Genomic DNA, 6,021 nt, shown 5'->3' with positions numbered 1-6,021 from the left:
ATTGCCATCCACCTTCCCGCGCTCTTCTCCGACTTATTACCCCCATTCTCGGATTTCTATAACGTCATGCTCTAGCACTACTAGGTTCATGCGTTGCACCTTGAGCCAAAATCCGTCCTTCTCCTCTTGGCTTTCGCCTTCCTATGCGAGGATTTCTTAGGCGTAGCCCCCTCGGTGTTGCTGCTCTGCCATTTCTTCTACCTTTGGCTAATCGCAGCCAACCAACACACTGGGTGCTTACCGCTCTACGTCGTGGGCGCGATGGCGGGCGAGGGCATCGATAGAGATCAACCATGACGCGGAGGGCTTCAGGCGACAATGGGTGTATGTGCACGCGACCCAGCTTAGCCCTCTTCTACTAAATCTAACATCCCCGGCAGTGCCAAGCTCTGGATGGGGCACGAAAGGCTCGATGACCCGAGGCTATCATAGGTGAGGAAGAGGCTGGCCAACCTAAGGGCAGCGGGGGTAACGGTGGCCATGGTCGTGAGGGAGTTCCTCCATTGGTGAATTGCCCTCCTTTAGTGCCACTCCCGCCTGATGTGGGCTTTCACTGGCCTAGAGGATGCAATGTGGCTCCGCATGGGCCGCCTGCCGCTCGAAGTGTTGAACTGGGTGCTCGACATCCTGACCGGCAAAGAAACAGGTGAGCTCCCGGGGAAGGGGCTCACCTCTATAATTATAAGAACAAGGAGGCCTTCACCGGTGCAATGCCTCATTTCGATCAATGGGGGCTGCTTCCGGAGGGCCATGAGGAGCCTCGGGACAATCCCTTCTTGGTGATTCCAGAATCAAAGAGCCGCGGGCATGGTGGACCCCAGCTGAAGTAGCGGAAGGCGGTGGCAGCTTGCCCCAGGGGGCCAGTCACTAGCTCACCCCCATGCCTGACGTGACAAGGTGCATGAGGAGCCCCAGGACGACGGTTTCCTGGTCTCACCACTACAAAAAAATACACTTCTGTGATGATACGTGTTTGTCACAGTAGGTCGCGTTTTTTGTCATGCATGTACATCCATGACAAATTTATGACAGAATCAAGATAGTCATACCTGTGCTGTCGTAGAAGTGTTCCATGACATTACCAAAATTATCATCATGGAAGTGTCCACTTCCATGACACGTGGAATCCACCGTAACGGAACGCCGTTAAGCTATCGGGTCAGATTTTGGATCCGATAACCCGTTAACAGCCACGACCAATGCCGATTTTCCACATGTAAAATTCTCATTGGCTGACGGATCCACGTGTCAGCTCCGCGTTGGCACATGTGTCACTCATAAATGGTCGAGATGGGCCTATGATATGTTGACACATGGACCGGCCCAAAAGTGGCCCACAAAGTTTAAATGGGCCGGCCTAACCGAAGGCCCATAACGACCATAATGGGCCGGCCCAGCTAAAGGCCCACAAAAATTAGCGGATCATAATGGGCCAGCCCAGCTAAAGGCCCACAAGATTTTGCGGACCACAATGGGTCGGCCCAGCTAAAGGTCCACAAGATTCTGCAGACCATAATGGGCCGGCCCAGCTAAAGGCCCAACATTCTCTATCAAATCGGCCCGTCAACGGCCTGGTCTAAACTTGTCATCAATGCGGCCCATGGTCATTTCTGGCCCGTTAACAGTCCGCTATGTAATTGGGCCGAATTACGGCCTGGTGTATTTCCGACCTGTTAAAGGCCGGGCTTCATTTGGGCCCATCTACAAGCCATCAAAACTTTCGGCCCATAAACGACCGTGAATGATTTGGGTCATATTCGGCCATGTCTGTCATTCGGCCTGTTAGAGGCCCACTATAGATTTGGGCCACTTTCGGCCTGTTGTCATTTTTGGCCTGCTAACACCGGACGTAAACCATGGGCCATATGTGGCCCAACGTCATATCGGGCCCATTAACAGCCCATATAAAAATGACGATAATCTAGCCCGACAAAAGTTCCGGCCTGTTAAAGGCCCGTGTACTAGGTCGGCGCATTTACGGCCCACTCGAATTTCGGCCTGTCAAATATCCGCATCGTAAATGGGCCACCATTTCGGCCTGCTAAGTCCAGTGGGTTATTTGGCACAATCAGGGCCCAATCTCACTTTCGGTCTATTAAAGGCCCATGTTTTTTATGGGCTTGAGATATTTACACCTGTAAACGGCCTATTTTTACTGAGGGCCCAAATTATGTTTAGGCCTGTTAAAGGCCCACTATGGGCATAGGCCTACCAGAAAAATTTGAAAGCTTATGCTAATTTAAGCCCAGATATTTTTAGTGGGCTACATGCCAATTTCGGCCCGTAATCGTTTTTAGCCCAATTGGAATGGGCCCGACGAATGTTGTCATGTTGGGCTCCTACGAAGCTTTCGGCCAAATACATTACTAAGATAAACCTACACTATACAAAAATAGCGTCGTAATTACTGCAGCCTGTGGCAGCATCATAAATGTTGTATCACAACAAAATAAATTCCAATCATACAACAAAAGGCCTGTTGGCATAAAGTTTACAGTCCTTCCAGATAAAAGCACCATCAGATGTATAGAAGCACAGATCATTTGACCTGAGTGCTAATGTTTCAGGCTGTAGAATCTGATGGAGCAGCACGATCTCCACTGTTTTTCCGCCATTGCTCTTCAACAACGAAGCGAATGTGTGATAGTCTGGTTTCAAAACCATTCATATCTTGACGACATTTCTCAACCACTATTCTTGTTTCCGAAACAACGTCCATTAGGGATTGGACTTGTGTCTGGAGCACAGATATATCACTCTGTCTAGCAGGAAGATTTTGTTTAGTAGGCGATTTGGATGAGGTTACCTTGACAACCAACCTAGAATTACGCAGGAAGGTGCTTTTTGCACTGTTAGTGGAGAGACACTGACGCACTGCAGCAAGAGGCCTCGTCACTTTCAGGTGGTTGTGGCTGTTCAATCATTTGTTCCATAGCTTCCTGAAAGTTTGAACTTATAGATTAGTGTACCAGATAAGTTACTAATGAGACAAAAACAAAAAAAGTAGGTTAAACGTTTATACATAACTTATTTTGGTGAACTACTGTAATACATTAGCATGTATTGCAGTGCCAACTACATATTAAAATCACTTTCGAAACATATGTCCATGTAGAATGCCTACTATATTGTCTATCTCCTCTCATTTGTTGACATCTAAGGATAAAGAGACATGGTTTAAAGTAGGATGAACATAGTATGACATCATTCATATCATGGGCAAACAGATATAAAACAAACAGGCTATTTTATCATTGTGTGGCACGTGAACATAACAACTAGATTACAGATCAAGACCAAAAGAATATCCTTCATCTCTTTTAAACCACGTAAGGTGAAATGATACGTTAAGACAACTGTGTATAAAAGTGAACAGAGTAACTGCATTGGCTGCAAACCAAGTAGTTAAATGAACACATCACAGTACCAATCAATTCAAGGCAGGAGGAGTAAGGACTTATAACAGCGGCTTGAACTGGTGTGCTCATGCCCTTCATATTGCTGGTGTGGCAATCCTTGAAGATTTGCACTGCATTCGGTTCAGGTTCTTTTTGGTCCGCACGGGCTTTCCTCTGTATTTGGAACAAGTCAATATAGATACAATAATATGGCACAAAAAAAGAAGGAAGTAGCAGCTATTTACAAGAGCCTCGCAGTGTGCAATATAGCTACGAGATCTTGTTGTCTGTTGGAATTTCACTTTAGAATGGTTAGTTTTGTTCTTCAAACAGTTAGCCTAGAAGAAGATACACTTGTAAGGCACATACATAAATACAAGTTCAATATGTGGTCTGATCAAATACATATAGCCTACCTGATACTTTGGATCAGACCAGTGTTTAATGAGGGTTGTCCAGTCTTCATCTATAATATATTCCACTGGAGATGTTTGGGTGATTTCATTGTTAGCCTTGCCTTCAAAGTGAGATTTTCTAAGGTGGTACCGATACTGTCGCAGAGCAGACTGAAAGACATGAGTGCATGCTTGTTTAGTTGCATCATCTTTCGGATCCAACTTGAACCTCAACTGTTGAAAAAAGAATGTCAGTCTTATTAGGAGGAAGCTAGAAAGTATGGGACAGAGAAAGACAATATTACTAATTGCGATGAATAACATTACTTACGGATAAATGGTCAAGGAAGGTGTTAAACCGGGTATTTTCTTTCTCATTCCTATACTGGATCCACGTTGGGAGGATACGCGCATGACACCTAACGGCAACGGCTGCCTCTGATACTAACTTGGTTGATTCTGTAGCATCACGTGGCCTTTTTAAACCTGCCTCAAAATGGATCTGCATTCTTCCTCCTTTAGATTTTGTTAATTTCTCAAGCATTATCCCTGATGTCTGTTTCCGCTTGCGCCGTGGTGCTAGTTCAACAACGAATATGGAAAGTGTTAGTGTACATCAAACTGTGAGAGTACATATCAAGGAGCATGCAATTGCAACTTGACTCGATCAGGTACCGTCTTGGTGTTGATGCTCATGAGGTTCATCTGATCTTGCCAAATCCTGTTGTGTCAGCAGTGCTTCGGAAGTAGGGTTAGGTGTGAAGGCAGGTTGGGAACTGGCCAGTTCCGGAGCAAATGAACGAGTAACCGGTTGAGATGTTGGTATAGTTGAAGCGGATGCTGCAGCTGGTGGAGCAGGTGATACTGTGTTTGTAGATTTAGCCGATGGACTTGGACCTTCTACTGCACTATAAGTACCAGCAGAATCTCGACGGCAGAACCATTTCCGTTTCACCCGACGAGTACAACACTCCCTACTATATTATTTTCCTTGCTCTTTTTTGACTTTGCCATGTCAAGCTGTACCCACAACACAAAAGAATAAAATCACTCTTCAGAAATCATTGATGCATGATACCGACAAGCAATACTTTGATGTAAGACAACCGTATGAGGATGGAATATGCAAGAAAAACAGGACGGCATGACATATTCACAGCTATGATGTGCAAACTAAGCAGAAGGATTTTCAAGAAATTAGAAGTAATGCAAGCTAGACACCATATGAAAGATGAACCAATATTACTCTGCCAAGTTAAAAGTGTCTTGTCATAAGTGGCAATTCGAAAAATTAGAAGCAGTACAACATAGAAATCAATGCAAGATGCAACCAATATCAAACTGCCATGTTAAAAGCGTGCAATCATGAGTTACTGACACGGGATACACAACAACAGTACTTTGATGTAAGAACATGGTATGATAGATAGATGCAGTGTATTCTAGACGCAGAAAGCCATGTCATATGCACATGTATAACGTATAAACTCACCAGGTGCAATTTAACCAAAATAGAAGAAATACAGGCTAGGCAACATATGCAACATGAAACCAATTATCACACTGTCAACTTAGAGCAAGCACCTGCGATGGTGGAGTGCGGGAGATGAACTCATCATGTAGACTTGGGACTTCAACTTCATTAGCAGTAGCAGTGGCAAATCTAGAGAGTCTCTGTTTGCGTCGGTGCGGAGTACCACCAACATCCCCTAAGTTACTCTTTTCCTTCCTATTTTCTGATACTGCCTTATGAAGTCAAAACCACAAGAAGATGAACAAAATTAGCTCTGCATAACTGGTTGATGCATGATACAGACGAACACGACTTTGATGTAAGGCAAGCGCAGGATAGGAGGATGGAATATATACAAAAAAAGACAACGTTTCATATTCACACGTACGATAGGAGGATGTAATATGTATGAAAAAACAGTAAGCGGAAGGCATTTCAACAAAATTAGAAGAAATGAAAGCTAGGCACCATATGAACATGCAACCAATATCACTCTATCAGGTAAAAAGTGTCTCGTCGTAAGTGCCATTTCAACAAATTAGAAGCAGTACAAGCTAGAAGACAATGCAAGATGCAACCAACATCACAGTCCCAAGTTAAATGTGTCTTATGGGTAAGTGATCGTTGCAGGTATAAGTTGTAAGCTACGCAGATGCAATTCTACATAATCAGAAGCAATACAAACTAGACATCATACGGAAAACGCAACCATGTA

Source organism: Triticum aestivum, chromosome 1B, assembly GCF_018294505.1.
Source record: "Triticum aestivum cultivar Chinese Spring chromosome 1B, IWGSC CS RefSeq v2.1, whole genome shotgun sequence".
NCBI lineage: Eukaryota > Viridiplantae > Streptophyta > Magnoliopsida > Poales > Poaceae > Triticum > Triticum aestivum.
The sequence above is the reverse complement of the archived record's forward strand: the minus strand, read 5'-3'. Positions refer to the sequence as shown.